Below are 26863 nucleotides of genomic sequence, written 5' to 3' on the forward strand. Positions count from 1 at the left end.
TTCCGCTCGAAACAAAACGGCAAGAAAATCATGCGCGCCCCACGGCCTTACACTTGGATTGGCCGCGAAAAGGATATATAGAAACGAGAGTGATGTACTGACGGGTGCGATCATACCAGCACTAATGCACCGGATCCCATCAGAACTCCGCAGTTAAGCGTGCTTGGGCGAGAGTAGTACTAGGATGGGTGACCTCCCGGAAGTCCTCGTGTTGCACCCCTTTTTATTTTTTAATTTTTTTTTTGCCTAAACGAGTCTAAACTTGAAAACCTCATAACTTTTGAACCGTGAGGAACTACGTCGCCCATAGCACCATTTCGGAGAGCCCCAGAAACCATAATGGGCGGTGAATAGGGGGCGCAATTTTTCGGGCTCAAATTCAGCCGTTTTGACCCTCAAACGGGCTGCGGAAAGTTATGGCACGTAAAAAAGATCGAAAGCGGATTCTCAAGGTGTTTTTGATGCTTTCTTAACGCCGTTAACCTCGATGCACTTTTTCGCTCGAAACAAAACGGCAAGAAAATCATGCGCGCCCCACGGCCTTACACTTGGATTGGCCGCGAAAAGGATATATAGAAACGAGAGTGATGTACTGACGGGTGCGATCATACCAGCACTAATGCACCGGATCCCATCAGAACTCCGCAGTTAAGCGTGCTTGGGCGAGAGTAGTACTAGGATGGGTGACCTCCCGGGAAGTCCTCGTGTTGCACCCCTTTTTTTTTTTAATTTTTTTTTAGCCTAAAACGAGTCTAAACTTGAAAACCTCATAACTTTTGAACCGTGAGGAACTACGTCGCCCATAGCACCATTTCGGAGAGCCCCAGAAACCATAATGGGCGGTGAATAGGGGGCGCAATTTTTCGGGCTCAAATTCAGCCGTTTTGACCCTCAAACGGGCTGCGGAAAGTTATGGCACGTAAAAAAGATCGAAAGCGGATTCTCAAGGTGTTTTTGATGCTTTCTTAACGCCGTTAACCTCGATGCACTTTTTCGCTCGAAACAAAACGGCAAGAAAATCATGCGCGCCCCACGGCCTTACACTTGGATTGGCCGCGAAAAGGATATATAGAAACGAGAGTGATGTACTGACGGGTGCGATCATACCAGCACTAATGCACCGGATCCCATCAGAACTCCGCAGTTAAGCGTGCTTGGGCGAGAGTAGTACTAGGATGGGTGACCTCCCGGGAAGTCCTCGTGTTGCACCCCTTTTTATTTTTTAATTTTTTTTTGCCTAAAACGAGTCTAAACTTGAAAACCTCATAACTTTTGAACCGTGAGGAACTACGTCGCCCATAGCACCATTTCGGAGAGCCCCAGAAACCATAATGGGCGGTGAATAGGGGGCGCAATTTTTCGGGCTCAAATTCAGCCGTTTTGACCCTCAAACGGGCTGCGGAAAGTTATGGCACGTAAAAAAGATCGAAAGCGGATTCTCAAGGTGTTTTTGATGCTTTCTTAACGCCGTTAACCTCGATGCACTTTTTCGCTCGAAACAAAACGGCAAGAAAATCATGCGCGCCCCCACGGCCTTACACTTGGATTGGCCGCGAAAAGGATATATAGAAACGAGAGTGATGTACTGACGGGTGCGATCATACCAGCACTAATGCACCGGATCCCATCAGAACTCCGCAGTTAAGCGTGCTTGGGCGAGAGTAGTACTAGGATGGGTGACCTCCCGGGAAGTCCTCGTGTTGCACCCCTTTTTATTTTTTAATTTTTTTTTAGCCTAAAACGAGTCTAAACTTGAAAACCTCATAACTTTTGAACCGTGAGGAACTACGTCGCCCATAGCACCATTTCGGAGAGCCCCAGAAACATAATGGGCGGTGAATAGGGGGCGCAATTTTTCGGGCTCAAATTCAGCCGTTTGACCCTCAAACGGGCTGCGGAAAGTTATGGCACGTAAAAAGATCGAAAGCGGATTCTCAAGGTGTTTTTGATGCTTTCTTAACGCCGTTAACCTCGATGCACTTTTTCGCTCGAAACAAAACGGCAAGAAAATCATGCGCGCCCCACGGCCTTACACTTGGATTGGCCGCGAAAAGGATATATAGAAACGAGAGTGATGTACTGACGGGTGCGATCATACCAGCACTAATGCACCGGATCCCATCAGAACTCCGCAGTTAAGCGTGCTTGGGCGAGAGTAGTACTAGGATGGGTGACCTCCTGGGAAGTCCTCGTGTTGCACCCCTTTTTATTTTTTAATTTTTTTTATGCCTAAAACGAGTCTAAACTTGAAAACCTCATAACTTTTGAACCGTGAGGAACTACGTCGCCCATAGCACCATTTCGGAGAGCCCCAGAAACCATAATGGGCGGTGAATAGGGGCGCAATTTTTCGGGCTCAAATTCAGCCGTTTTGACCCTCAAACGGGCTGCGGAAAGTTATGGCACGTAAAAAAGATCGAAAGCGGATTCTCAAGGTGTTTTTGATGCTTTCTTAACGCCGTTAACCTCGATGCACTTTTTCGCTCGAAACAAAACGGCAAGAAAATCATGCGCGCCCCACGGCCTTACACTTGGATTGGCCGCGAAAAGGATATATAGAAACGAGAGTGATGTACTGACGGGTGCGATCATACCAGCACTAATGCACCGGATCCCATCAGAACTCCGCAGTTAAGCGTGCTTGGGCGAGAGTAGTACTAGGATGGGTGACCTCCCGGGAAGTCCTCGTGTTGCACCCCTTTTTATTTTTTAATTTTTTTTTAGCCTAAAACGAGTCTAAACTTGAAAACCTCATAACTTTTGAACGAACCGTGAGGAACTACGTCGCCCATAGCACCATTTCGGAGAGCCCCAAAACCATAATGGGCGGTGAATAGGGGGCGCAATTTTTCGGGCTCAAATTCAGCCGTTTTGACCCTCAAACGGGCTGCGGAAAGTTATGGCACGTAAAAAAGATCGAAAGCGGATTCTCAAGGTGTTTTTGATGCTTTCTTAACGCCGTTAACCTCGATGCACTTTTTCGCTCGAAACAAAACGGCAAGAAAATCATGCGCGCCCCACGGCCTTACACTTGGATTGGCCGCGAAAAGGATATATAGAAACGAGAGTGATGTACTGACGGGTGCGATCATACCAGCACTAATGCACCGGATCCCATCAGAACTCCGCAGTTAAGCGTGCTTGGGCGAGAGTAGTACTAGGATGGGTGACCTCCCGGGAAGTCCTCGTGTTGCACCCCTTTTTATTTTTTTATTTTTTTTTTGCCTAAAACGAGTCTAAACTTGAAAACCTCATAACTTTTGAACCGTGAGGAACTACGTCGCCCATAGCACCATTTCGGAGAGCCCCAGAAACCATAATGGGCGGTGAATAGGGGGCGCAATTTTTCGGGCTCAAATTCAGCCGTTTTGACCCTCAAACGGGCTGCGGAAAGTTATGGCACGTAAAAAAGATCGAAAGCGGATTCTCAAGGTGTTTTTGATGCTTTCTTAACGCCGTTAACCTCGATGCACTTTTTCGCTCGAAACAAAACGGCAAGAAAATCATGCGCGCCCCACGGCCTTACACTTGGATTGGCCGCGAAAAGGATATATAGAAACGAGAGTGATGTACTGACGGGTGCGATCATACCAGCACTAATGCACCGGATCCCATCAGAACTCCGCAGTTAAGCGTGCTTGGGCGAGAGTAGTACTAGGATGGGTGACCTCCCGGGAAGTCCTCGTGTTGCACCCCTTTTTATTTTTTAATTTTTTTTTAGCCTAAAACGAGTCTAAACTTGAAAACCTCATAACTTTTGAACCGTGAGGAACTACGTCGCCCATAGCACCATTTCGGAGAGCCCCAGAAACCATAATGGGCGGTGAATAGGGGGCGCAATTTTTCGGGCTCAAATTCAGCCGTTTTGACCCTCAAACGGGCTGCGGAAAGTTATGGCACGTAAAAAAGATCGAAAGCGGATTCTCAAGGTGTTTTTGATGCTTTCTTAACGCCGTTAACCTCGATGCACTTTTTCGCTCGAAACAAAACGGCAAGAAAATCATGCGCGCCCCACGGCCTTACACTTGGATTGGCCGCGAAAAGGATATATAGAAACGAGAGTGATGTACTGTCGTGTGCCATCATACCAGCACTAATGCACCGGATCCCATCAGAACTCCGCAGTTAAGCGTGCTTGGGCGAGAGTAGTACTAGGATGGGTGACCTCCCGGGAAGTCCTCGTGTTGCACCCCTTTTTATTTTTTATTTTTTTTTAGCCTGAAACGAGTCTAAACTTGAAAACCTCATAACTTTTGAACCGTGAGGAACTACGTCTCCCATAGCACCATTTCGGAGAGCCCCAGAAACCATAATGGGCGGTCAATAGGGGGCGCAATTTTTCGGGCTCAAATTCAGCCGTTTTGACCCTCAAACGGGCTGCGGAAAGTTATGGCACGTAAAAAAGATCGAAAGCGGATTCTCAAGGTGTTTTTGATGCTTTCTTAACGCCGTTAACCTCGATGCACTTTTTCGCTCGAAACAAAACGGCAAGAAAATCATGCGCGCCCCACGGCCTTACACTTGGATTGGCCGCGAAAAGGATATATAGAAACGAGAGTGATGTACTGACGGGTGCGATCATACCAGCACTAATGCACCGGATCCCATCAGAACTCCGCAGTTAAGCGTGCTTGGGCGAGAGTAGTAGTACTAGGATGGGTGACCTCCCGGGAAGTCCTCGTGTTGCACCCCTTTTTATTTTTTAATTTTTTTTTAGCCTAAAACGAGTCTAAACTTGAAAACCTCATAACTTTTGAACCGTGAGGAACTACGTCGCCCATAGCACCATTTCGGAGAGCCCCAGAAACCATAATGGGCGGTGAATAGGGGGCGCAATTTTTCGGGCTCAAATTCAGCCGTTTTGACCCTCAAACGGGCTGCGGAAAGTTATGGCACGTAAAAAGATCGAAAGCGGATTCTCAAGGTGTTTTTGATGCTTTCTTAACGCCGTTAACCTCGATGCACTTTTTCGCTCGAAACAAAACGGCAAGAAAATCATGCGCGCCCCACGGCCTTACACTTGGATTGGCCGCGAAAAGGATATATAGAAACGAGAGTGATGTACTGTCGGGTGCGATCATACCAGCACTAATGCACCGGATCCCATCAGAACTCCGCAGTTAAGCGTGCTTGGGCGAGAGTAGTACTAGGATGGGTGACCTCCCGGAAAGTCCTCGTGTTGCACCCCTTTTTTATTTTTTAATTTTTTTTTAGCCTAAAACGAGTCTAAACTTGAAAACCTCATAACTTTTGAACCGTGAGGAACTACGTCGCCCATAGCACCATTTCGGAAAGCCCCAGAAACCATAATGGGCGGTGAATAGGGGGCGCAATTTTTCGGGCTCAAATTCAGTCGTTTTGACCCTCAGACGGGCTGCGGAAAGTTATGGCACGTAAAAAAGATCGAAAGCGGATTCTCAAGGTGTTTTTGATGCTTTCTTAACGCCGTTAACCTCGATGCACTTTTTCGCTCGAAACAAAACGGCAAGAAAATCATGCGCGCCCCACGGCCTTACACTTGGATTGGCCGCGAAAAGGATATATAGAAACGAGAGTGATGTACTGACGGGTGCGATCATACCAGCACTAATGCACCGGATCCCATCAGAACTCCGCAGTTAAGCGTGCTTGGGCGAGAGTAGTACTAGGATGGGTGACCTCCCGGGAAGTCCTCGTGTTGCACCCCTTTTTATTTTTAATTTTTTTTAGCCTAAAACGAGTCTAAACTTGAAAACCTCATAACTTTTGAACCGTGAGGAACTACGTCGCCCATAGCACCATTTCGGAGAGCCCCAGAAACCATAATGGGCGGTGAATAGGGGGCGCAATTTTTCGGGCGATATATAGAAACGAGAGTGATGTACTGACGGGTGCGATCATACCAGCACTAATGCACCGGATCCCATCAGAACTCCGCAGTTAAGCGTGCTTGGGCGAGAGTAGTACTAGGATGGGTGACCTCCCGGGAAGTCCTCGTGTTGCACCCCTTTTTATTTTTTAATTTTTTTTTAGCCTAAAACGAGTCTAAACTTGAAAACCTCATAACTTTTGAACCGTGAGGAACTACGTCGCCCATAGCACCATTTCGGAGAGCCCCAGAAACCATAATGGGCGGTGAATAGGGGCGCAATTTTTCGGGCTCAAATTCAGCCGTTTTGACCCTCAAACGGGCTGCGGAAAGTTATGGCACGTAAAAAAGATCGAAAGCGGATTCTCAAGGTGTTTTTGATGCTTTCTTAACGCCGTTAACCTCGATGCACTTTTTCGCTCGAAACAAAACGGCAAGAAAATCATGCGCGCCCCACGGCCTTACACTTGGATTGGCCGCGAAAAGGATATATAGAAACGAGAGTGATGTACTGACGGGTGCGATCATACCAGCACTAATGCACCGGATCCCATCAGAACTCCGCAGTTAAGCGTGCTTGGGCGAGAGTAGTACTAGGATGGGTGACCTCCCGGGAAGTCCTCGTGTTGCACCCCTTTTTATTTTTTAATTTTTTTTTAGCCTAAAACGAGTCTAAACTTGAAAACCTCATAACTTTTGAACCGTGAGGAACTACGTCGCCCATAGCACCATTTCGGAGAGCCCCAGAAACCATAATGGGCGGTGAATAGGGGGCGCAATTTTTCGGGCTCAAATTCAGCCGTTTTGACCCTCAAACGGGCTGCGGAAAGTTATGGCACGTAAAAAAGATCGAAAGCGGATTCTCAAGGTGTTTTTGATGCTTTCTTAACGCCGTTAACCTCGATGCACTTTTTCGCTCGAAACAAAACGGCAAGAAAATCATGCGCGCCCCACGGCCTTACACTTGGATTGGCCGCGAAAAGGATATATAGAAACGAGAGTGATGTACTGACGGGTGCGATCATACCAGCACTAATGCACCGGATCCCATCAGAACTCCGCAGTTAAGCGTGCTTGGGCGAGAGTAGTACTAGGATGGGTGACCTCCCGGGAAGTCCTCGTGTTGCACCCCTTTTTATTTTTTAATTTTTTTTTAGCCTAAAACGAGTCTAAACTTGAAAACCTCATAACTTTTGAACCGTGAGGAACTACGTCGCCCATAGCACCATTTCGGAGAGCCCCAGAAACCATAATGGGCGGTGAATAGGGGGCGCAATTTTTCGGGCTCAAATTCAGCCGTTTTGACCCTCAAACGGGCTGCGGAAAGTTATGGCACGTAAAAAAGATCGAAAGCGGATTCTCAAGGTGTTTTTGATGCTTTCTTAACGCCGTTAACCTCGATGCACTTTTTCGCTCGAAACAAAACGGCAAGAAAATCATGCGCGCCCCACGGCCTTACACTTGGATTGGCCGCGAAAAGGATATATAGAAACGAGAGTGATGTACTGACGGGTGCGATCATACCAGCACTAATGCACCGGATCCCATCAGAACTCCGCAGTTAAGCGTGCTTGGGCGAGAGTAGTACTAGGATGGGTGACCTCCCGGGAAGTCCTCGTGTTGCACCCCTTTTTATTTTTTAATTTTTTTTTAGCCTAAAACGAGTCTAAACTTGAAAACCTCATAACTTTTGAACCGTGAGGAACTACGTCGCCCATAGCACCATTTCGGAGAGCCCCAGAAACCATAATGGGCGGTGAATAGGGGGCGCAATTTTTCGGGCTCAAATTCAGCCGTTTTGACCCTCAAACGGGCTGCGGAAAGTTATGGCACGTAAAAAAGATCGAAAGCGGATTCTCAAGGTGTTTTTGATGCTTTCTTAACGCCGTTAACCTCGATGCACTTTTTCGCTCGAAACAAAACGGCAAGAAAATCATGCGCGCCCCACGGCCTTACACTTGGATTGGCCGCGAAAAGGATATATAGAAACGAGAGTGATGTACTGACGGGTGCGATCATACCAGCACTAATGCACCGGATCCCATCAGAACTCCGCAGTTAAGCGTGCTTGGGCGAGAGTAGTACTAGGATGGGTGACCTCCCGGGAAGTCCTCGTGTTGCACCCCTTTTTATTTTTAATTTTTTTTTAGCCTAAAACGAGTCTAAACTTGAAAACCTCATAACTTTTGAACCGTGAGGAACTACGTCGCCCATAGCACCATTTCGGAGAGCCCCAGAAACCATAATGGGCGGTGAATAGGGGGCGCAATTTTTCGGGCTCAAATTCAGCCGTTTTGACCCTCAAACGGGCTGCGGAAAGTTATGGCACGTAAAAAAGATCGAAAGCGGATTCTCAAGGTGTTTTTGATGCTTTCTTAACGCCGTTAACCTCGATGCACTTTTTCGCTCGAAACAAAACGGCAAGAAAATCATGCGCGCCCCACGGCCTTACACTTGGATTGGCCGCGAAAAGGATATATAGAAACGAGAGTGATGTACTGACGGGTGCGATCATACCAGCACTAATGCACCGGATCCCATCAGAACTCCGCAGTTAAGCGTGCTTGGGCGAGAGTAGTACTAGGATGGGTGACCTCCCGGGAAGTCCTCGTGTTGCACCCCTTTTTATTTTTTAATTTTTTTTTAGCCTAAAACGAGTCTAAACTTGAAAACCTCATAACTTTTGAACCGTGAGGAACTACGTCGCCCATAGCACCATTTCGGAGAGCCCCAGAAACCATAATGGGCGGTGAATAGGGGGCGCAATTTTTCGGGCTCAAATTCAGCCGTTTTGACCCTCAAACGGGCTGCGGAAAGTTATGGCACGTAAAAAAGATCGAAAGCGGATTCTCAAGGTGTTTTTGATGCTTTCTTAACGCCGTTAACCTCGATGCACTTTTTCGCTCGAAACAAAACGGCAAGAAAATCATGCGCGCCCCACGGCCTTACACTTGGATTGGCCGCGAAAAGGATATATAGAAACGAGAGTGATGTACTGACGGGTGCGATCATACCAGCACTAATGCACCGGATCCCATCAGAACTCCGCAGTTAAGCGTGCTTGGGCGAGAGTAGTACTAGGATGGGTGACCTCCCGGGAAGTCCTCGTGTTGCACCCCTTTTTATTTTTTAATTTTTTTTAGCCTAAAACGAGTCTAAACTTGAAAACCTCATAACTTTTGAACCGTGAGGAACTACGTCGCCCATAGCACCATTTCGGAGAGCCCCAGAAACCATAATGGGCGGTGAATAGGGGGCGCAATTTTTCGGGCTCAAATTCAGCCGTTTTGACCCTCAAACGGGCTGCGGAAAGTTATGGCACGTAAAAAAGATCGAAAGCGGATTCTCAAGGTGTTTTTGATGCTTTCTTAACGCCGTTAACCTCGATGCACTTTTTCGCTCGAAACAAAACGGCAAGAAAATCATGCGCGCCCCACGGCCTTACACTTGGATTGGCCGCGAAAAGGATATATAGAAACGAGAGTGATGTACTGACGGGTGCGATCATACCAGCACTAATGCACCGGATCCCATCAGAACTCCGCAGTTAAGGGTGCTTGGGCGAGAGTAGTACTAGGATGGGTGACCTCCCGGGAAGTCCTCGTGTTGCACCCCTTTTTATTTTTTTTATTTTTTTTTAGCCTAAAACGAGTCTAAACTTGAAAACCTCATAACTTTTGAACCGTGAGGAACTACGTCGCCCATAGCACCATTTCGGAAAGCCCCAGAAACCATAATGGGCGGTGAATAGGGGGCGCAATTTTTCGGGCTCAAATTCAGCCGTTTTGACCCTCAAACGGGCTGCGGAAAGTTATGGCACGTAAAAAAGATCGAAAGCGGATTCTCAAGGTGTTTTTGATGCTTTCTTAACGCCGTTAACCTCGATGCACTTTTTCGCTCGAAACAAAACGGCAAGAAAATCATGCGCGCCCCACGGCCTTACACTTGGATTGGCCGCGAAAAGGATATATAGAAACGAGAGTGATGTACTGACGGGTGCGATCATACCAGCACTAATGCACCGGATCCCATCAGAACTCCGCAGTTAAGCGTGCTTGGGCGAGAGTAGTACTAGGATGGGTGACCTCCCGGGAAGTCCTCGTGTTGCACCCCTTTTTATTTTTTAATTTTTTTTTAGCCTAAAACGAGTCTAAACTTGAAAACCTCATAACTTTTGAACCGTGAGGAACTACGTCGCCCATAGCACCATTTCGGAAAGCCCCAGAAACCATAATGGGCGGTGAATAGGGGGCGCAATTTTTCGGGCTCAAATTCAGCCGTTTTGACCCTCAAACGGGCTGCGGAAAGTTATGGCACGTAAAAAAGATCGAAAGCGGATTCTCAAGGTGTTTTTGATGCTTTCTTAACGCCGTTAACCTCGATGCACTTTTTCGCTCGAAACAAAACGGCAAGAAAATCATGCGCGCCCCACGGCCTTACACTTGGATTGGCCGCGAAAAGGATATATAGAAACGAGAGTGATGTACTGACGGGTGCGATCATACCAGCACTAATGCACCGGATCCCATCAGAACTCCGCAGTTAAGCGTGCTTGGGCGAGAGTAGTACTAGGATGGGTGACCTCCCGGGAAGTCCTCGTGTTGCACCCCTTTTTATTTTTTAATTTTTTTTTAGCCTAAAACGAGTCTAAACTTGAAAACCCATAACTTTTGAACCGTGAGGAACTACGTCGCCCATAGCACCATTTCGGAAGCCCCAGAAACCATAATGGGCGGTGAATAGGGGGCGCAATTTTTCGGGCTCAAATTCAGCCGTTTTGACCCTCAAACGGGCTGCGGAAAGTTATGGCACGTAAAAAAGATCGAAAGCGGATTCTCAAGGTGTTTTTGATGCTTTCTTAACGCCGTTAACCTCGATGCACTTTTTCGCTCGAAACAAAACGGCAAGAAAATCATGCGCGCCCCACGGCCTTACACTTGGATTGGCCGCGAAAAGGATATATAGAAACGAGAGTGATGTACTGACGGGTGCGATCATACCAGCACTAATGCACCGGATCCCATCAGAACTCCGCAGTTAAGCGTGCTTGGGCGAGAGTAGTACTAGGATGGGTGACCTCCCGGGAAGTCCTCGTGTTGCACCCCTTTTTATTTTTTAATTTTTTTTTAGCCTAAAACGAGTCTAAACTTGAAAACCTCATAACTTTTGAACCGTGAGGAACTACGTCGCCCATAGCACCATTTCGGAAAGCCCCAGAAACCATAATGGGCGGTGAATAGGGGGCGCAATTTTTCGGGCTCAAATTCAGCCGTTTTGACCCTCAAACGGGCTGCGGAAAGTTATGGCACGTAAAAAAGATCGAAAGCGGATTCTCAAGGTGTTTTTGATGCTTTCTTAACGCCGTTAACCTCGATGCACTTTTTCGCTCGAAACAAAACGGCAAGAAAATCATGCGCGCCCCACGGCCTTACACTTGGATTGGCCGCGAAAAGGATATATAGAAACGAGAGTGATGTACTGACGGGTGCGATCATACCAGCACTAATGCACCGGATCCCATCAGAACTCCGCAGTTAAGCGTGCTTGGGCGAGAGTAGTACTAGGATGGGTGACCTCCCGGGAAGTCCTCGTGTTGCACCCCTTTTTATTTTTTAATTTTTTTTTAGCCTAAAACGAGTCTAAACTTGAAAACCCCATAACTTTTGAACCGTGAGGAACTACGTCGCCCATAGCACCATTTCGGAAAGCCCCAGAAACCATAATGGGCGGTGAATAGGGGGCGCAATTTTTCGGGCTCAAATTCAGCCGTTTTGACCCTCAAACGGGCTGCGGAAAGTTATGGCACGTAAAAAAGATCGAAAGCGGATTCTCAAGGTGTTTTTGATGCTTTCTTAACGCCGTTAACCTCGATGCACTTTTTCGCTCGAAACAAAACGGCAAGAAAATCATGCGCGCCCCACGGCCTTACACTTGGATTGGCCGCGAAAAGGATATATAGAAACGAGAGTGATGTACTGACGGGTGCGATCATACCAGCACTAATGCACCGGATCCCATCAGAACTCCGCAGTTAAGCGTGCTTGGGCGAGAGTAGTACTAGGATGGGTGACCTCCCGGGAAGTCCTCGTGTTGCACCCCTTTTTATTTTTTAATTTTTTTTTAGCCTAAAACGAGTCTAAACTTGAAAACCTCATAACTTTTGAACCGTGAGGAACTACGTCGCCCATAGCACCATTTCGGAGAAGCCCCAGAAACCATAATGGGCGGTGAATAGGGGGCGCAATTTTTCGGGCTCAAATTCAGCCGTTTTGACCCTCAAACGGGCTGCGGAAAGTTATGGCACGTAAAAAAGATCGAAAGCGGATTCTCAAGGTGTTTTTGATGCTTTCTTAACGCCGTTAACCTCGATGCACTTTTTCGCTCGAAACAAAACGGCAAGAAAATCATGCGCGCCCCACGGCCTTACACTTGGATTGGCCGCGAAAAGGATATATAGAAACGAGAGTGATGTACTGTCGGGTGCGATCATACCAGCACTAATGCACCGGATCCCATCAGAACTCCGCAGTTAAGCGTGCTTGGGCGAGAGTAGTACTAGGATGGGTGACCTCCCGGGAAGTCCTCGTGTTGCACCCCTTTTTATTTTTTAATTTTTTTTAGCCTAAAACGAGTCTAAACTTGAAAACCTCATAACTTTTGAACCGTGAGGAACTACGTCGCCCATAGCACCATTTCGGAAAGCCCCAGAAACCATAATGGGCGGTGAATAGGGGGCGCAATTTTTCGGGCTCAAATTCAGCCGTTTTGACCCTCAAACGGGCTGCGGAAAGTTATGGCACGTAAAAAAGATCGAAAGCGGATTCTCAAGGTGTTTTTGATGCTTTCTTAACGCCGTTAACCTCGATGCACTTTTTCGCTCGAAACAAAACGGCAAGAAAATCATGCGCGCCCCACGGCCTTACACTTGGATTGGCCGCGAAAAGGATATATAGAAACGAGAGTGATGTACTGACGGGTGCGATCATACCAGCACTAATGCACCGGATCCCATCAGAACTCCGCAGTTAAGCGTGCTTGGGCGAGAGTAGTACTAGGATGGGTGACCTCCCGGGAAGTCCTCGTGTTGCACCCCTTTTTATTTTTTAATTTTTTTTTAGCCTAAAACGAGTCTAAACTTGAAAACCCATAACTTTTGAACCGTGAGGAACTACGTCGCCCATAGCACCATTTCGGAAAGCCCCAGAAACCATAATGGGCGGTGAATAGGGGGCGCAATTTTTCGGGCTCAAATTCAGCCGTTTTGACCCTCAAACGGGCTGCGGAAAGTTATGGCACGTAAAAAAGATCGAAAGCGGATTCTCAAGGTGTTTTTGATGCTTTCTTAACGCCGTTAACCTCGATGCACTTTTTCGCTCGAAACAAAACGGCAAGAAAATCATGCGCGCCCCACGGCCTTACACTTGGATTGGCCGCGAAAAGGATATATAGAAACGAGAGTGATGTACTGTCGGGTGCGATCATACCAGCACTAATGCACCGGATCCCATCAGAACTCCGCAGTTAAGCGTGCTTGGGCGAGAGTAGTACTAGGATGGGTGACCTCCCGGGAAGTCCTCGTGTTGCACCCCTTTTTATTTTTTAATTTTTTTTAGCCTAAAACGAGTCTAAACTTGAAAACCCCATAACTTTTGAACCGTGAGGAACTACGTCGCCCATAGCACCATTTCGGAAAGCCCCAGAAACCATAATGGGCGGTGAATAGGGGGCGCAATTTTTCGGGCTCAAATTCAGCCGTTTTGACCCTCAAACGGGCTGCGGAAAGTTATGGCACGTAAAAAAGATCGAAAGCGGATTCTCAAGGTGTTTTTGATGCTTTCTTAACGCCGTTAACCTCGATGCACTTTTTCGCTCGAAACAAAACGGCAAGAAAATCATGCGCGCCCCACGGCCTTACACTTGGATTGGCCGCGAAAAGGATATATAGAAACGAGAGTGATGTACTGTCGGGTGCGATCATACCAGCACTAATGCACCGGATCCCATCAGAACTCCGCAGTTAAGCGTGCTTGGGCGAGAGTAGTACTAGGATGGGTGACCTCCCGGGAAGTCCTCGTGTTGCACCCCTTTTTATTTTTTAATTTTTTTTTAGCCTAAAACGAGTCTAAACTTGAAAACCTCATAACTTTTGAACCGTGAGGAACTACGTCGCCCATAGCACCATTTCGGAAAGCCCCAGAAACCATAATGGGCGGTGAATAGGGGGCGCAATTTTTCGGGCTCAAATTCAGCCGTTTTGACCCTCAAACGGGCTGCGGAAAGTTATGGCACGTAAAAAAGATCGAAAGCGGATTCTCAAGGTGTTTTTGATGCTTTCTTAACGCCGTTAACCTCGATGCACTTTTTCGCTCGAAACAAAACGGCAAGAAAATCATGCGCGCCCCACGGCCTTACACTTGGATTGGCCGCGAAAAGGATATATAGAAACGAGAGTGATGTACTGTCGGGTGCGATCATACCAGCACTAATGCACCGGATCCCATCAGAACTCCGCAGTTAAGCGTGCTTGGGCGAGAGTAGTACTAGGATGGGTGACCTCCCGGGAAGTCCTCGTGTTGCACCCCTTTTTATTTTTTAATTTTTTTTTAGCCTAAAACGAGTCTAAACTTGAAAACCTCATAACTTTTGAACCGTGAGGAACTACGTCGCCCATAGCACCATTTCGGAAAGCCCCAGAAACCATAATGGGCGGTGAATAGGGGGCGCAATTTTTCGGGCTCAAATTCAGCCGTTTTGACCCTCAAACGGGCTGCGGAAAGTTATGGCACGTAAAAAAGATCGAAAGCGGATTCTCAAGGTGTTTTTGATGCTTTCTTAACGCCGTTAACCTCGATGCACTTTTTCGCTCGAAACAAAACGGCAAGAAAATCATGCGCGCCCCACGGCCTTACACTTGGATTGGCCGCGAAAAGGATATATAGAAACGAGAGTGATGTACTGACGGGTGCGATCATACCAGCACTAATGCACCGGATCCCATCAGAACTCCGCAGTTAAGCGTGCTTGGGCGAGAGTAGTACTAGGATGGGTGACCTCCCGGGAAGTCCTCGTGTTGCACCCCTTTTTATTTTTTAATTTTTTTTTAGCCTAAAACGAGTCTAAACTTGAAAACCTCATAACTTTTGAACCGTGAGGAACTACGTCGCCCATAGCACCATTTCGGAAAGCCCCAGAAACCATAATGGGCGGTGAATAGGGGGCGCAATTTTTCGGGCTCAAATTCAGCCGTTTTGACCCTCAAACGGGCTGCGGAAAGTTATGGCACGTAAAAAAGATCGAAAGCGGATTCTCAAGGTGTTTTTGATGCTTTCTTAACGCCGTTAACCTCGATGCACTTTTTCGCTCGAAACAAAACGGCAAGAAAATCATGCGCGCCCCACGGCCTTACACTTGGATTGGCCGCGAAAAGGATATATAGAAACGAGAGTGATGTACTGACGGGTGCGATCATACCAGCACTAATGCACCGGATCCCATCAGAACTCCGCAGTTAAGCGTGCTTGGGCGAGAGTAGTACTAGGATGGGTGACCTCCCGGGAAGTCCTCGTGTTGCACCCCTTTTTATTTTTTAATTTTTTTTTAGCCTAAAACGAGTCTAAACTTGAAAACCTCATAACTTTTGAACCGTGAGGAACTACGTCGCCCATAGCACCATTTCGGAAAGCCCCAGAAACCATAATGGGCGGTGAATAGGGGGCGCAATTTTTCGGGCTCAAATTCAGCCGTTTTGACCCTCAAACGGGCTGCGGAAAGTTATGGCACGTAAAAAAGATCGAAAGCGGATTCTCAAGGTGTTTTTGATGCTTTCTTAACGCCGTTAACCTCGATGCACTTTTTCGCTCGAAACAAAACGGCAAGAAAATCATGCGCGCCCCACGGCCTTACACTTGGATTGGCCGCGAAAAGGATATATAGAAACGAGAGTGATGTACTGACGGGTGCGATCATACCAGCACTAATGCACCGGATCCCATCAGAACTCCGCAGTTAAGCGTGCTTGGGCGAGAGTAGTACTAGGATGGGTGACCTCCCGGGAAGTCCTCGTGTTGCACCCCTTTTTATTTTTTAATTTTTTTTTAGCCTAAAACGAGTCTAAACTTGAAAACCTCATAACTTTTGAACCGTGAGGAACTACGTCGCCCATAGCACCATTTCGGAAGCCCCAGAAACCATAATGGGCGGTGAATAGGGGGCGCAATTTTTCGGGCTCAAATTCAGCCGTTTTGACCCTCAAACGGGCTGCGGAAAGTTATGGCACGTAAAAAAGATCGAAAGCGGATTCTCAAGGTGTTTTTGATGCTTTCTTAACGCCGTTAACCTCGATGCACTTTTTCGCTCGAAACAAAACGGCAAGAAAATCATGCGCGCCCCACGGCCTTACACTTGGATTGGCCGCGAAAAGGATATATAGAAACGAGAGTGATGTACTGACGGGTGCGATCATACCAGCACTAATGCACCGGATCCCATCAGAACTCCGCAGTTAAGCGTGCTTGGGCGAGAGTAGTACTAGGATGGGTGACCTCCCGGGAAGTCCTCGTGTTGCACCCCTTTTTATTTTTTAATTTTTTTTTAGCCTAAAACGAGTCTAAACTTGAAAACCTCATAACTTTTGAACCGTGAGGAACTACGTCGCCCATAGCACCATTTCGGAAAGCCCCAGAAACCATAATGGGCGGTGAATAGGGGGCGCAATTTTTCGGGCTCAAATTCAGCCGTTTTGACCCTCAAACGGGCTGCGGAAAGTTATGGCACGTAAAAAAGATCGAAAGCGGATTCTCAAGGTGTTTTTGATGCTTTCTTAACGCCGTTAACCTCGATGCACTTTTTCGCTCGAAACAAAACGGCAAGAAAATCATGCGCGCCCCACGGCCTTACACTTGGATTGGCCGCGAAAAGGATATATAGAAACGAGAGTGATGTACTGACGGGTGCGATCATACCAGCACTAATGCACCGGATCCCATCAGAACTCCGCAGTTAAGCGTGCTTGGGCGAGAGTAGTACTAGGATGGGTGACCTCCCGGGAAGTCCTCGTGTTGCACCCCTTTTTATTTTTTAATTTTTTTTTAGCCTAAAACGAGTCTAAACTTGAAAACCTCATAACTTTTGAACCGTGAGGAACTACGTCGCCCATAGCACCATTTCGGAGCCCCAGAAACCATAATGGGCGGTGAATAGGGGGCGCAATTTTTCGGGCTCAAATTCAGCCGTTTTGACCCTCAAACGGGCTGCGGAAAGTTATGGCACGTAAAAAAGATCGAAAGCGGATTCTCAAGGTGTTTTTGATGCTTTCTTAACGCCGTTAACCTCGATGCACTTTTTCGCTCGAAACAAAACGGCAAGAAAATCATGCGCGCCCCACGGCCTTACACTTGGATTGGCCGCGAAAAGGATATATAGAAACGAGAGTGATGTACTGACGGGTGCGATCATACCAGCACTAATGCACCGGATCCCATCAGAACTCCGCAGTTAAGCGTGCTTGGGCGAGAGTAGTACTAGGATGGGTGACCTCCCGGGAAGTCCTCGTGTTGCACCCCTTTTTATTTTTTAATTTTTTTTTAGCCTAAAACGAGTCTAAACTTGAAAACCTCATAACTTTTGAACCGTGAGGAACTACGTCGCCCATAGCACCATTTCGGAAAGCCCCAGAAACCATAATGGGCGGTGAATAGGGGGCGCAATTTTTCGGGCTCAAATTCAGCCGTTTTGACCCTCAAACGGGCTGCGGAAAGTTATGGCACGTAAAAAAGATCGAAAGCGGATTCTCAAGGTGTTTTTGATGCTTTCTTAACGCCGTTAACCTCGATGCACTTTTTCGCTCGAAACAAAACGGCAAGAAAATCATGCGCGCCCCACGGCCTTACACTTGGATTGGCCGCGAAAAGGATATATAGAAACGAGAGTGATGTACTGACGGGTGCGATCATACCAGCACTAATGCACCGGATCCCATCAGAACTCCGCAGTTAAGCGTGCTTGGGCGAGAGTAGTACTAGGATGGGTGACCTCCCGGGAAGTCCTCGTGTTGCACCCCTTTTTATTTTTTAATTTTTTTTTAGCCTAAAACGAGTCTAAACTTGAAAACCTCATAACTTTTGAACCGTGAGGAACTACGTCGCCCATAGCACCATTTCGGAAAGCCCCAGAAACCATAATGGGCGGTGAATAGGGGGCGCAATTTTTCGGGCTCAAATTCAGCCGTTTTGACCCTCAAACGGGCTGCGGAAAGTTATGGCACGTAAAAAAGATCGAAAGCGGATTCTCAAGGTGTTTTTGATGCTTTCTTAACGCCGTTAACCTCGATGCACTTTTTCGCTCGAAACAAAACGGCAAGAAAATCATGCGCGCCCCACGGCCTTACACTTGGATTGGCCGCGAAAAGGATATATAGAAACGAGAGTGATGTACTGACGGGTGCGATCATACCAGCACTAATGCACCGGATCCCATCAGAACTCCGCAGTTAAGCGTGCTTGGGCGAGAGTAGTACTAGGATGGGTGACCTCCCGGGAAGTCCTCGTGTTGCACCCCTTTTTATTTTTTAATTTTTTTTAGCCTAAAACGAGTCTAAACTTGAAAACCTCATAACTTTTGAACCGTGAGGAACTACGTCGCCCATAGCACCATTTCGGAAAGCCCCAGAAACCATAATGGGCGGTGAATAGGGGGCGCAATTTTTCGGGCTCAAATTCAGCCGTTTTGACCCTCAAACGGGCTGCGGAAAGTTATGGCACGTAAAAAAGATCGAAAGCGGATTCTCAAGGTGTTTTTGATGCTTTCTTAACGCCGTTAACCTCGATGCACTTTTTCGCTCGAAACAAAACGGCAAGAAAATCATGCGCGCCCCACGGCCTTACACTTGGATTGGCCGCGAAAAGGATATATAGAAACGAGAGTGATGTACTGACGGGTGCGATCATACCAGCACTAATGCACCGGATCCCATCAGAACTCCGCAGTTAAGCGTGCTTGGGCGAGAGTAGTACTAGGATGGGTGACCTCCCGGGAAGTCCTCGTGTTGCACCCCTTTTTATTTTTTAATTTTTTTTTAGCCTAAAACGAGTCTAAACTTGAAAACCTCATAACTTTTGAACCGTGAGGAACTACGTCGCCCATAGCACCATTTCGGAAAGCCCCAGAAACCATAATGGGCGGTGAATAGGGGGCGCAATTTTTCGGGCTCAAATTCAGCCGTTTTGACCCTCAAACGGGCTGCGGAAAGTTATGGCACGTAAAAAAGATCGAAAGCGGATTCTCAAGGTGTTTTTGATGCTTTCTTAACGCCGTTAACCTCGATGCACTTTTTCGCTCGAAACAAAACGGCAAGAAAATCATGCGCGCCCCACGGCCTTACACTTGGATTGGCCGCGAAAAGGATATATAGAAACGAGAGTGATGTACTGACGGGTGCGATCATACCAGCACTAATGCACCGGATCCCATCAGAACTCCGCAGTTAAGCGTGCTTGGGCGAGAGTAGTACTAGGATGGGTGACCTCCCGGGAAGTCCTCGTGTTGCACCCCTTTTTATTTTTTAATTTTTTTTTAGCCTAAAACGAGTCTAAACTTGAAAACCTCATAACTTTTGAACCGTGAGGAACTACGTCGCCCATAGCACCATTTCGGAAAGCCCCAGAAACCATAATGGGCGGTGAATAGGGGGCGCAATTTTTCGGGCTCAAATTCAGCCGTTTTGACCCTCAAACGGGCTGCGGAAAGTTATGGCACGTAAAAAAGATCGAAAGCGGATTCTCAAGGTGTTTTTGATGCTTTCTTAACGCCGTTAACCTCGATGCACTTTTTCGCTCGAAACAAAACGGCAAGAAAATCATGCGCGCCCCACGGCCTTACACTTGGATTGGCCGCGAAAAGGATATATAGAAACGAGAGTGATGTACTGACGGGTGCGATCATACCAGCACTAATGCACCGGATCCCATCAGAACTCCGCAGTTAAGCGTGCTTGGGCGAGAGTAGTACTAGGATGGGTGACCTCCCGGGAAGTCCTCGTGTTGCACCCCTTTTTATTTTTTAATTTTTTTTTAGCCTAAAACGAGTCTAAACTTGAAAACCTCATAACTTTTGAACCGTGAGGAACTACGTCGCCCATAGCACCATTTCGGAAAGCCCCAGAAACCATAATGGGCGGTGAATAGGGGGCGCAATTTTTCGGGCTCAAATTCAGCCGTTTTGACCCTCAAACGGGCTGCGGAAAGTTATGGCACGTAAAAAAGATCGAAAGCGGATTCTCAAGGTGTTTTTGATGCTTTCTTAACGCCGTTAACCTCGATGCACTTTTTCGCTCGAAACAAAACGGCAAGAAAATCATGCGCGCCCCACGGCCTTACACTTGGATTGGCCGCGAAAAGGATATATAGAAACGAGAGTGATGTACTGACGGGTGCGATCATACCAGCACTAATGCACCGGATCCCATCAGAACTCCGCAGTTAAGCGTGCTTGGGCGAGAGTAGTACTAGGATGGGTGACCTCCCGGGAAGTCCTCGTGTTGCACCCCTTTTTATTTTTTAATTTTTTTTTAGCCTAAAACGAGTCTAAACTTGAAAACCTCATAACTTTTGAACCGTGAGGAACTACGTCGCCCATAGCACCATTTCGGAAAGCCCCAGAAACCATAATGGGCGGTGAATAGGGGGCGCAATTTTTCGGGCTCAAATTCAGCCGTTTTGACCCTCAAACGGGCTGCGGAAAGTTATGGCACGTAAAAAAGATCGAAAGCGGATTCTCAAGGTGTTTTTGATGCTTTCTTAACGCCGTTAACCTCGATGCACTTTTTCGCTCGAAACAAAACGGCAAGAAAATCATGCGCGCCCCACGGCCTTACACTTGGATTGGCCGCGAAAAGGATATATAGAAACGAGAGTGATGTACTGACGGGTGCGATCATACCAGCACTAATGCACCGGATCCCATCAGAACTCCGCAGTTAAGCGTGCTTGGGCGAGAGTAGTACTAGGATGGGTGACCTCCCGGGAAGTCCTCGTGTTGCACCCCTTTTTATTTTTTAATTTTTTTTTAGCCTAAAACGAGTCTAAACTTGAAAACCTCATAACTTTTGAACCGTGAGGAACTACGTCGCCCATAGCACCATTTCGGAAAGCCCCAGAAACCATAATGGGCGGTGAATAGGGGGCGCAATTTTTCGGGCTCAAATTCAGCCGTTTTGACCCTCAAACGGGCTGCGGAAAGTTATGGCACGTAAAAAAGATCGAAAGCGGATTCTCAAGGTGTTTTTGATGCTTTCTTAACGCCGTTAACCTCGATGCACTTTTTCGCTCGAAACAAAACGGCAAGAAAATCATGCGCGCCCCACGGCCTTACACTTGGATTGGCCGCGAAAAGGATATATAGAAACGAGAGTGATGTACTGACGGGTGCGATCATACCAGCACTAATGCACCGGATCCCATCAGAACTCCGCAGTTAAGCGTGCTTGGGCGAGAGTAGTACTAGGATGGGTGACCTCCCGGGAAGTCCTCGTGTTGCACCCCTTTTTATTTTTTAATTTTTTTTTAGCCTAAAACGAGTCTAAACTTGAAAACCTCATAACTTTTGAACCGTGAGGAACTACGTCGCCCATAGCACCATTTCGGAAAGCCCCAGAAACCATAATGGGCGGTGAATAGGGGGCGCAATTTTTCGGGCTCAAATTCAGCCGTTTTGACCCTCAAACGGGCTGCGGAAAGTTATGGCACGTAAAAAAGATCGAAAGCGGATTCTCAAGGTGTTTTTGATGCTTTCTTAACGCCGTTAACCTCGATGCACTTTTTCGCTCGAAACAAAACGGCAAGAAAATCATGCGCGCCCCACGGCCTTACACTTGGATTGGCCGCGAAAAGGATATATAGAAACGAGAGTGATGTACTGACGGGTGCGATCATACCAGCACTAATGCACCGGATCCCATCAGAACTCCGCAGTTAAGCGTGCTTGGGCGAGAGTAGTACTAGGATGGGTGACCTCCCGGGAAGTCCTCGTGTTGCACCCCTTTTTATTTTTTAATTTTTTTTTAGCCTAAAACGAGTCTAAACTTGAAAACCTCATAACTTTTGAACCGTGAGGAACTACGTCGCCCATAGCACCATTTCGGAAAGCCCCAGAAACCATAATGGGCGGTGAATAGGGGGCGCAATTTTTCGGGCTCAAATTCAGCCGTTTTGACCCTCAAACGGGCTGCGGAAAGTTATGGCACGTAAAAAAGATCGAAAGCGGATTCTCAAGGTGTTTTTGATGCTTTCTTAACGCCGTTAACCTCGATGCACTTTTTCGCTCGAAACAAAACGGCAAGAAAATCATGCGCGCCCCACGGCCTTACACTTGGATTGGCCGCGAAAAGGATATATAGAAACGAGAGTGATGTACTGACGGGTGCGATCATACCAGCACTAATGCACCGGATCCCATCAGAACTCCGCAGTTAAGCGTGCTTGGGCGAGAGTAGTACTAGGATGGGTGACCTCCCGGGAAGTCCTCGTGTTGCACCCCTTTTTATTTTTTAATTTTTTTTTAGCCTAAAACGAGTCTAAACTTGAAAACCTCATAACTTTTGAACCGTGAGGAACTACGTCGCCCATAGCACCATTTCGGAAAGCCCCAGAAACCATAATGGGCGGTGAATAGGGGGCGCAATTTTTCGGGCTCAAATTCAGCCGTTTTGACCCTCAAACGGGCTGCGGAAAGTTATGGCACGTAAAAAAGATCGAAAGCGGATTCTCAAGGTGTTTTTGATGCTTTCTTAACGCCGTTAACCTCGATGCACTTTTTCGCTCGAAACAAAACGGCAAGAAAATCATGCGCGCCCCACGGCCTTACACTTGGATTGGCCGCGAAAAGGATATATAGAAACGAGAGTGATGTACTGACGGGTGCGATCATACCAGCACTAATGCACCGGATCCCATCAGAACTCCGCAGTTAAGCGTGCTTGGGCGAGAGTAGTACTAGGATGGGTGACCTCCCGGGAAGTCCTCGTGTTGCACCCCTTTTTATTTTTTAATTTTTTTTTAGCCTAAAACGAGTCTAAACTTGAAAACCTCATAACTTTTGAACCGTGAGGAACTACGTCGCCCATAGCACCATTTCGGAAAGCCCCAGAAACCATAATGGGCGGTGAATAGGGGGCGCAATTTTTCGGGCTCAAATTCAGCCGTTTTGACCCTCAAACGGGCTGCGGAAAGTTATGGCACGTAAAAAAGATCGAAAGCGGATTCTCAAGGTGTTTTTGATGCTTTCTTAACGCCGTTAACCTCGATGCACTTTTTCGCTCGAAACAAAACGGCAAGAAAATCATGCGCGCCCCACGGCCTTACACTTGGATTGGCCGCGAAAAGGATATATAGAAACGAGAGTGATGTACTGACGGGTGCGATCATACCAGCACTAATGCACCGGATCCCATCAGAACTCCGCAGTTAAGCGTGCTTGGGCGAGAGTAGTACTAGGATGGGTGACCTCCCGGGAAGTCCTCGTGTTGCACCCCTTTTTATTTTTTAATTTTTTTTTAGCCTAAAACGAGTCTAAACTTGAAAACCTCATAACTTTTGAACCGTGAGGAACTACGTCGCCCATAGCACCATTTCGGAAAGCCCCAGAAACCATAATGGGCGGTGAATAGGGGGCGCAATTTTTCGGGCTCAAATTCAGCCGTTTTGACCCTCAAACGGGCTGCGGAAAGTTATGGCACGTAAAAAAGATCGAAAGCGGATTCTCAAGGTGTTTTTGATGCTTTCTTAACGCCGTTAACCTCGATGCACTTTTTCGCTCGAAACAAAACGGCAAGAAAATCATGCGCGCCCCACGGCCTTACACTTGGATTGGCCGCGAAAAGGATATATAGAAACGAGAGTGATGTACTGACGGGTGCGATCATACCAGCACTAATGCACCGGATCCCATCAGAACTCCGCAGTTAAGCGTGCTTGGGCGAGAGTAGTACTAGGATGGGTGACCTCCCGGGAAGTCCTCGTGTTGCACCCCTTTTTATTTTTTAATTTTTTTTTAGCCTAAAACGAGTCTAAACTTGAAAACCTCATAACTTTTGAACCGTGAGGAACTACGTCGCCCATAGCACCATTTCGGAAAGCCCCAGAAACCATAATGGGCGGTGAATAGGGGGCGCAATTTTTCGGGCTCAAATTCAGCCGTTTTGACCCTCAAACGGGCTGCGGAAAGTTATGGCACGTAAAAAAGATCGAAAGCGGATTCTCAAGGTGTTTTTGATGCTTTCTTAACGCCGTTAACCTCGATGCACTTTTTCGCTCGAAACAAAACGGCAAGAAAATCATGCGCGCCCCACGGCCTTACACTTGGATTGGCCGCGAAAAGGATATATAGAAACGAGAGTGATGTACTGACGGGTGCGATCATACCAGCACTAATGCACCGGATCCCATCAGAACTCCGCAGTTAAGCGTGCTTGGGCGAGAGTAGTACTAGGATGGGTGACCTCCCGGGAAGTCCTCGTGTTGCACCCCTTTTTATTTTTTAATTTTTTTTAGCCTAAAACGAGTCTAAACTTGAAAACCTCATAACTTTTGAACCGTGAGGAACTACGTCGCCCATAGCACCATTTCGGAAAGCCCCAGAAACCATAATGGGCGGTGAATAGGGGGCGCAATTTTTCGGGCTCAAATTCAGCCGTTTTGACCCTCAAACGGGCTGCGGAAAGTTATGGCACGTAAAAAAGATCGAAAGCGGATTCTCAAGGTGTTTTTGATGCTTTCTTAACGCCGTTAACCTCGATGCACTTTTTCGCTCGAAACAAAACGGCAAGAAAATCATGCGCGCCCCACGGCCTTACACTTGGATTGGCCGCGAAAAGGATATATAGAAACGAGAGTGATGTACTGTCGGGTGCGATCATACCAGCACTAATGCACCGGATCCCATCAGAACTCCGCAGTTAAGCGTGCTTGGGCGAGAGTAGTACTAGGATGGGTGACCTCCCGGGAAGTCCTCGTGTTGCACCCCTTTTTATTTTTTAATTTTTTTTTAGCCTAAAACGAGTCTAAACTTGAAAACCTCATAACTTTTGAACCGTGAGGAACTACGTCGCCCATAGCACCATTTCGGAAAGCCCCAGAAACCATAATGGGCGGTGAATAGGGGGCGCAATTTTTCGGGCTCAAATTCAGCCGTTTTGACCCTCAAACGGGCTGCGGAAAGTTATGGCACGTAAAAAAGATCGAAAGCGGATTCTCAAGGTGTTTTTGATGCTTTCTTAACGCCGTTAACCTCGATGCACTTTTTCGCTCGAAACAAAACGGCAAGAAAATCATGCGCGCCCCACGGCCTTACACTTGGATTGGCCGCGAAAAGGATATATAGAAACGAGAGTGATGTACTGACGGGTGCGATCATACCAGCACTAATGCACCGGATCCCATCAGAACTCCGCAGTTAAGCGTGCTTGGGCGAGAGTAGTACTAGGATGGGTGACCTCCCGGGAAGTCCTCGTGTTGCACCCCTTTTTATTTTTTAATTTTTTTTTAGCCTAAAACGAGTCTAAACTTGAAAACCTCATAACTTTTGAACCGTGAGGAACTACGTCGCCCATAGCACCATTTCGGAAAGCCCCAGAAACCATAATGGGCGGTGAATAGGGGGCGCAATTTTTCGGGCTCAAATTCAGCCGTTTTGACCCTCAAACGGGCTGCGGAAAGTTATGGCACGTAAAAAAGATCGAAAGCGGATTCTCAAGGTGTTTTTGATGCTTTCTTAACGCCGTTAACCTCGATGCACTTTTTCGCTCGAAACAAAACGGCAAGAAAATCATGCGCGCCCCACGGCCTTACACTTGGATTGGCCGCGAAAAGGATATATAGAAACGAGAGTGATGTACTGACGGGTGCGATCATACCAGCACTAATGCACCGGATCCCATCAGAACTCCGCAGTTAAGCGTGCTTGGGCGAGAGTAGTACTAGGATGGGTGACCTCCCGGGAAGTCCTCGTGTTGCACCCCTTTTTATTTTTTAATTTTTTTTTAGCCTAAAACGAGTCTAAACTTGAAAACCTCATAACTTTTGAACCGTGAGGAACTACGTCGCCCATAGCACCATTTCGGAAAGCCCCAGAAACCATAATGGGCGGTGAATAGGGGGCGCAATTTTTCGGGCTCAAATTCAGCCGTTTTGACCCTCAAACGGGCTGCGGAAAGTTATGGCACGTAAAAAAGATCGAAAGCGGATTCTCAAGGTGTTTTTGATGCTTTCTTAACGCCGTTAACCTCGATGCACTTTTTCGCTCGAAACAAAACGGCAAGAAAATCATGCGCGCCCCACGGCCTTACACTTGGATTGGCCGCGAAAAGGATATATAGAAACGAGAGTGATGTACTGTCGGGTGCGATCATACCAGCACTAATGCACCGGATCCCATCAGAACTCCGCAGTTAAGCGTGCTTGGGCGAGAGTAGTACTAGGATGGGTGACCTCCCGGGAAGTCCTCGTGTTGCACCCCTTTTTATTTTTTAATTTTTTTTTAGCCTAAAACGAGTCTAAACTTGAAAACCTCATAACTTTTGAACCGTGAGGAACTACGTCGCCCATAGCACCATTTCGGAAAGCCCCAGAAACCATAATGGGCGGTGAATAGGGGGCGCAATTTTTCGGGCTCAAATTCAGCCGTTTTGACCCTCAAACGGGCTGCGGAAAGTTATGGCACGTAAAAAAGATCGAAAGCGGATTCTCAAGGTGTTTTTGATGCTTTCTTAACGCCGTTAACCTCGATGCACTTTTTCGCTCGAAACAAAACGGCAAGAAAATCATGCGCGCCCCACGGCCTTACACTTGGATTGGCCGCGAAAAGGATATATAGAAACGAGAGTGATGTACTGTCGGGTGCGATCATACCAGCACTAATGCACCGGATCCCATCAGAACTCCGCAGTTAAGCGTGCTTGGGCGAGAGTAGTACTAGGATGGGTGACCTCCCGGGAAGTCCTCGTGTTGCACCCCTTTTTATTTTTTA

The 26863-nt window shown here is 47.4% G+C and overlaps 55 non-coding genes across 55 annotated transcripts; all 55 read left to right on the plus strand.

Annotated features, from left to right (window-relative positions):
• The first annotated feature begins 102 nt into the window (after positions 1-102).
• LOC117131255 lies at positions 103-220 on the plus strand. The gene has a single exon (XR_004454455.1). It is a non-coding gene; the product is annotated as a 5S ribosomal RNA (ribosomal RNA).
• A 377-nt stretch (positions 221-597) lies between these two features.
• On the plus strand, positions 598-716 carry LOC117131298. Its single transcript, XR_004454498.1, has one exon. It is a non-coding gene; the product is annotated as a 5S ribosomal RNA (ribosomal RNA).
• Positions 717-1093: 377 nt separating this feature from the next.
• Positions 1094-1212, plus strand: LOC117131299. Its single transcript, XR_004454499.1, has one exon. It is a non-coding gene; the product is annotated as a 5S ribosomal RNA (ribosomal RNA).
• Positions 1213-1590: 378 nt separating this feature from the next.
• Positions 1591-1709, plus strand: LOC117131300. Its single transcript, XR_004454500.1, has one exon. It is a non-coding gene; the product is annotated as a 5S ribosomal RNA (ribosomal RNA).
• A 375-nt stretch (positions 1710-2084) lies between these two features.
• LOC117131134 lies at positions 2085-2203 on the plus strand. Its single transcript, XR_004454333.1, has one exon. It is a non-coding gene; the product is annotated as a 5S ribosomal RNA (ribosomal RNA).
• A 377-nt stretch (positions 2204-2580) lies between these two features.
• LOC117131135 lies at positions 2581-2699 on the plus strand. The gene has a single exon (XR_004454334.1). It is a non-coding gene; the product is annotated as a 5S ribosomal RNA (ribosomal RNA).
• Positions 2700-3080: 381 nt separating this feature from the next.
• On the plus strand, positions 3081-3199 carry LOC117131136. Its single transcript, XR_004454335.1, has one exon. It is a non-coding gene; the product is annotated as a 5S ribosomal RNA (ribosomal RNA).
• A 378-nt stretch (positions 3200-3577) lies between these two features.
• LOC117131137 lies at positions 3578-3696 on the plus strand. Its single transcript, XR_004454336.1, has one exon. It is a non-coding gene; the product is annotated as a 5S ribosomal RNA (ribosomal RNA).
• A 378-nt stretch (positions 3697-4074) lies between these two features.
• On the plus strand, positions 4075-4193 carry LOC117131256. The gene has a single exon (XR_004454456.1). It is a non-coding gene; the product is annotated as a 5S ribosomal RNA (ribosomal RNA).
• Positions 4194-4570: 377 nt separating this feature from the next.
• Positions 4571-4692, plus strand: LOC117131257. Its single transcript, XR_004454457.1, has one exon. It is a non-coding gene; the product is annotated as a 5S ribosomal RNA (ribosomal RNA).
• Positions 4693-5069: 377 nt separating this feature from the next.
• LOC117131252 lies at positions 5070-5188 on the plus strand. The gene has a single exon (XR_004454452.1). It is a non-coding gene; the product is annotated as a 5S ribosomal RNA (ribosomal RNA).
• A 379-nt stretch (positions 5189-5567) lies between these two features.
• On the plus strand, positions 5568-5686 carry LOC117131138. Its single transcript, XR_004454338.1, has one exon. It is a non-coding gene; the product is annotated as a 5S ribosomal RNA (ribosomal RNA).
• A 182-nt stretch (positions 5687-5868) lies between these two features.
• Positions 5869-5987, plus strand: LOC117131139. Its single transcript, XR_004454339.1, has one exon. It is a non-coding gene; the product is annotated as a 5S ribosomal RNA (ribosomal RNA).
• A 377-nt stretch (positions 5988-6364) lies between these two features.
• Positions 6365-6483, plus strand: LOC117131141. The gene has a single exon (XR_004454341.1). It is a non-coding gene; the product is annotated as a 5S ribosomal RNA (ribosomal RNA).
• Positions 6484-6861: 378 nt separating this feature from the next.
• On the plus strand, positions 6862-6980 carry LOC117131142. Its single transcript, XR_004454342.1, has one exon. It is a non-coding gene; the product is annotated as a 5S ribosomal RNA (ribosomal RNA).
• Positions 6981-7358: 378 nt separating this feature from the next.
• LOC117131143 lies at positions 7359-7477 on the plus strand. The gene has a single exon (XR_004454343.1). It is a non-coding gene; the product is annotated as a 5S ribosomal RNA (ribosomal RNA).
• Positions 7478-7855: 378 nt separating this feature from the next.
• LOC117131144 lies at positions 7856-7974 on the plus strand. The gene has a single exon (XR_004454344.1). It is a non-coding gene; the product is annotated as a 5S ribosomal RNA (ribosomal RNA).
• A 377-nt stretch (positions 7975-8351) lies between these two features.
• LOC117131145 lies at positions 8352-8470 on the plus strand. Its single transcript, XR_004454345.1, has one exon. It is a non-coding gene; the product is annotated as a 5S ribosomal RNA (ribosomal RNA).
• A 378-nt stretch (positions 8471-8848) lies between these two features.
• On the plus strand, positions 8849-8967 carry LOC117131146. The gene has a single exon (XR_004454346.1). It is a non-coding gene; the product is annotated as a 5S ribosomal RNA (ribosomal RNA).
• A 377-nt stretch (positions 8968-9344) lies between these two features.
• LOC117131247 lies at positions 9345-9463 on the plus strand. Its single transcript, XR_004454447.1, has one exon. It is a non-coding gene; the product is annotated as a 5S ribosomal RNA (ribosomal RNA).
• Positions 9464-9842: 379 nt separating this feature from the next.
• Positions 9843-9961, plus strand: LOC117131147. The gene has a single exon (XR_004454347.1). It is a non-coding gene; the product is annotated as a 5S ribosomal RNA (ribosomal RNA).
• A 378-nt stretch (positions 9962-10339) lies between these two features.
• Positions 10340-10458, plus strand: LOC117131148. The gene has a single exon (XR_004454348.1). It is a non-coding gene; the product is annotated as a 5S ribosomal RNA (ribosomal RNA).
• A 376-nt stretch (positions 10459-10834) lies between these two features.
• LOC117131149 lies at positions 10835-10953 on the plus strand. Its single transcript, XR_004454349.1, has one exon. It is a non-coding gene; the product is annotated as a 5S ribosomal RNA (ribosomal RNA).
• A 378-nt stretch (positions 10954-11331) lies between these two features.
• On the plus strand, positions 11332-11450 carry LOC117131150. Its single transcript, XR_004454350.1, has one exon. It is a non-coding gene; the product is annotated as a 5S ribosomal RNA (ribosomal RNA).
• Positions 11451-11828: 378 nt separating this feature from the next.
• Positions 11829-11947, plus strand: LOC117131152. Its single transcript, XR_004454352.1, has one exon. It is a non-coding gene; the product is annotated as a 5S ribosomal RNA (ribosomal RNA).
• A 379-nt stretch (positions 11948-12326) lies between these two features.
• On the plus strand, positions 12327-12445 carry LOC117131153. The gene has a single exon (XR_004454353.1). It is a non-coding gene; the product is annotated as a 5S ribosomal RNA (ribosomal RNA).
• Positions 12446-12822: 377 nt separating this feature from the next.
• LOC117131154 lies at positions 12823-12941 on the plus strand. Its single transcript, XR_004454354.1, has one exon. It is a non-coding gene; the product is annotated as a 5S ribosomal RNA (ribosomal RNA).
• Positions 12942-13318: 377 nt separating this feature from the next.
• Positions 13319-13437, plus strand: LOC117131155. Its single transcript, XR_004454355.1, has one exon. It is a non-coding gene; the product is annotated as a 5S ribosomal RNA (ribosomal RNA).
• A 377-nt stretch (positions 13438-13814) lies between these two features.
• Positions 13815-13933, plus strand: LOC117131156. The gene has a single exon (XR_004454356.1). It is a non-coding gene; the product is annotated as a 5S ribosomal RNA (ribosomal RNA).
• A 378-nt stretch (positions 13934-14311) lies between these two features.
• Positions 14312-14430, plus strand: LOC117131157. The gene has a single exon (XR_004454357.1). It is a non-coding gene; the product is annotated as a 5S ribosomal RNA (ribosomal RNA).
• Positions 14431-14808: 378 nt separating this feature from the next.
• Positions 14809-14927, plus strand: LOC117131158. Its single transcript, XR_004454358.1, has one exon. It is a non-coding gene; the product is annotated as a 5S ribosomal RNA (ribosomal RNA).
• A 378-nt stretch (positions 14928-15305) lies between these two features.
• On the plus strand, positions 15306-15424 carry LOC117131159. Its single transcript, XR_004454359.1, has one exon. It is a non-coding gene; the product is annotated as a 5S ribosomal RNA (ribosomal RNA).
• A 378-nt stretch (positions 15425-15802) lies between these two features.
• LOC117131160 lies at positions 15803-15921 on the plus strand. The gene has a single exon (XR_004454360.1). It is a non-coding gene; the product is annotated as a 5S ribosomal RNA (ribosomal RNA).
• A 377-nt stretch (positions 15922-16298) lies between these two features.
• On the plus strand, positions 16299-16417 carry LOC117131161. The gene has a single exon (XR_004454361.1). It is a non-coding gene; the product is annotated as a 5S ribosomal RNA (ribosomal RNA).
• Positions 16418-16795: 378 nt separating this feature from the next.
• Positions 16796-16914, plus strand: LOC117131163. The gene has a single exon (XR_004454363.1). It is a non-coding gene; the product is annotated as a 5S ribosomal RNA (ribosomal RNA).
• A 376-nt stretch (positions 16915-17290) lies between these two features.
• Positions 17291-17409, plus strand: LOC117131164. Its single transcript, XR_004454364.1, has one exon. It is a non-coding gene; the product is annotated as a 5S ribosomal RNA (ribosomal RNA).
• A 378-nt stretch (positions 17410-17787) lies between these two features.
• On the plus strand, positions 17788-17906 carry LOC117131165. Its single transcript, XR_004454365.1, has one exon. It is a non-coding gene; the product is annotated as a 5S ribosomal RNA (ribosomal RNA).
• A 378-nt stretch (positions 17907-18284) lies between these two features.
• Positions 18285-18403, plus strand: LOC117131166. Its single transcript, XR_004454366.1, has one exon. It is a non-coding gene; the product is annotated as a 5S ribosomal RNA (ribosomal RNA).
• A 377-nt stretch (positions 18404-18780) lies between these two features.
• LOC117131167 lies at positions 18781-18899 on the plus strand. Its single transcript, XR_004454367.1, has one exon. It is a non-coding gene; the product is annotated as a 5S ribosomal RNA (ribosomal RNA).
• Positions 18900-19277: 378 nt separating this feature from the next.
• LOC117131168 lies at positions 19278-19396 on the plus strand. The gene has a single exon (XR_004454368.1). It is a non-coding gene; the product is annotated as a 5S ribosomal RNA (ribosomal RNA).
• A 378-nt stretch (positions 19397-19774) lies between these two features.
• On the plus strand, positions 19775-19893 carry LOC117131169. The gene has a single exon (XR_004454369.1). It is a non-coding gene; the product is annotated as a 5S ribosomal RNA (ribosomal RNA).
• A 378-nt stretch (positions 19894-20271) lies between these two features.
• LOC117131170 lies at positions 20272-20390 on the plus strand. The gene has a single exon (XR_004454370.1). It is a non-coding gene; the product is annotated as a 5S ribosomal RNA (ribosomal RNA).
• A 378-nt stretch (positions 20391-20768) lies between these two features.
• Positions 20769-20887, plus strand: LOC117131171. The gene has a single exon (XR_004454371.1). It is a non-coding gene; the product is annotated as a 5S ribosomal RNA (ribosomal RNA).
• A 378-nt stretch (positions 20888-21265) lies between these two features.
• On the plus strand, positions 21266-21384 carry LOC117131172. The gene has a single exon (XR_004454372.1). It is a non-coding gene; the product is annotated as a 5S ribosomal RNA (ribosomal RNA).
• Positions 21385-21762: 378 nt separating this feature from the next.
• On the plus strand, positions 21763-21881 carry LOC117131174. The gene has a single exon (XR_004454374.1). It is a non-coding gene; the product is annotated as a 5S ribosomal RNA (ribosomal RNA).
• A 378-nt stretch (positions 21882-22259) lies between these two features.
• Positions 22260-22378, plus strand: LOC117131175. The gene has a single exon (XR_004454375.1). It is a non-coding gene; the product is annotated as a 5S ribosomal RNA (ribosomal RNA).
• Positions 22379-22756: 378 nt separating this feature from the next.
• LOC117131176 lies at positions 22757-22875 on the plus strand. The gene has a single exon (XR_004454376.1). It is a non-coding gene; the product is annotated as a 5S ribosomal RNA (ribosomal RNA).
• A 378-nt stretch (positions 22876-23253) lies between these two features.
• LOC117131177 lies at positions 23254-23372 on the plus strand. Its single transcript, XR_004454377.1, has one exon. It is a non-coding gene; the product is annotated as a 5S ribosomal RNA (ribosomal RNA).
• Positions 23373-23750: 378 nt separating this feature from the next.
• Positions 23751-23869, plus strand: LOC117131178. The gene has a single exon (XR_004454378.1). It is a non-coding gene; the product is annotated as a 5S ribosomal RNA (ribosomal RNA).
• A 378-nt stretch (positions 23870-24247) lies between these two features.
• On the plus strand, positions 24248-24366 carry LOC117131179. Its single transcript, XR_004454379.1, has one exon. It is a non-coding gene; the product is annotated as a 5S ribosomal RNA (ribosomal RNA).
• A 377-nt stretch (positions 24367-24743) lies between these two features.
• On the plus strand, positions 24744-24862 carry LOC117131180. The gene has a single exon (XR_004454380.1). It is a non-coding gene; the product is annotated as a 5S ribosomal RNA (ribosomal RNA).
• A 378-nt stretch (positions 24863-25240) lies between these two features.
• LOC117131181 lies at positions 25241-25359 on the plus strand. The gene has a single exon (XR_004454381.1). It is a non-coding gene; the product is annotated as a 5S ribosomal RNA (ribosomal RNA).
• A 378-nt stretch (positions 25360-25737) lies between these two features.
• Positions 25738-25856, plus strand: LOC117131182. Its single transcript, XR_004454382.1, has one exon. It is a non-coding gene; the product is annotated as a 5S ribosomal RNA (ribosomal RNA).
• Positions 25857-26234: 378 nt separating this feature from the next.
• On the plus strand, positions 26235-26353 carry LOC117131183. Its single transcript, XR_004454383.1, has one exon. It is a non-coding gene; the product is annotated as a 5S ribosomal RNA (ribosomal RNA).
• A 378-nt stretch (positions 26354-26731) lies between these two features.
• On the plus strand, positions 26732-26850 carry LOC117131185. The gene has a single exon (XR_004454385.1). It is a non-coding gene; the product is annotated as a 5S ribosomal RNA (ribosomal RNA).
• Positions 26851-26863: the final 13 nt, after the last annotated feature.

Source organism: Brassica rapa, unplaced genomic scaffold (assembly GCF_000309985.2).
Source record: "Brassica rapa cultivar Chiifu-401-42 unplaced genomic scaffold, CAAS_Brap_v3.01 Scaffold0886, whole genome shotgun sequence".
Taxonomy (NCBI): Eukaryota; Viridiplantae; Streptophyta; class Magnoliopsida; order Brassicales; family Brassicaceae; genus Brassica; species Brassica rapa.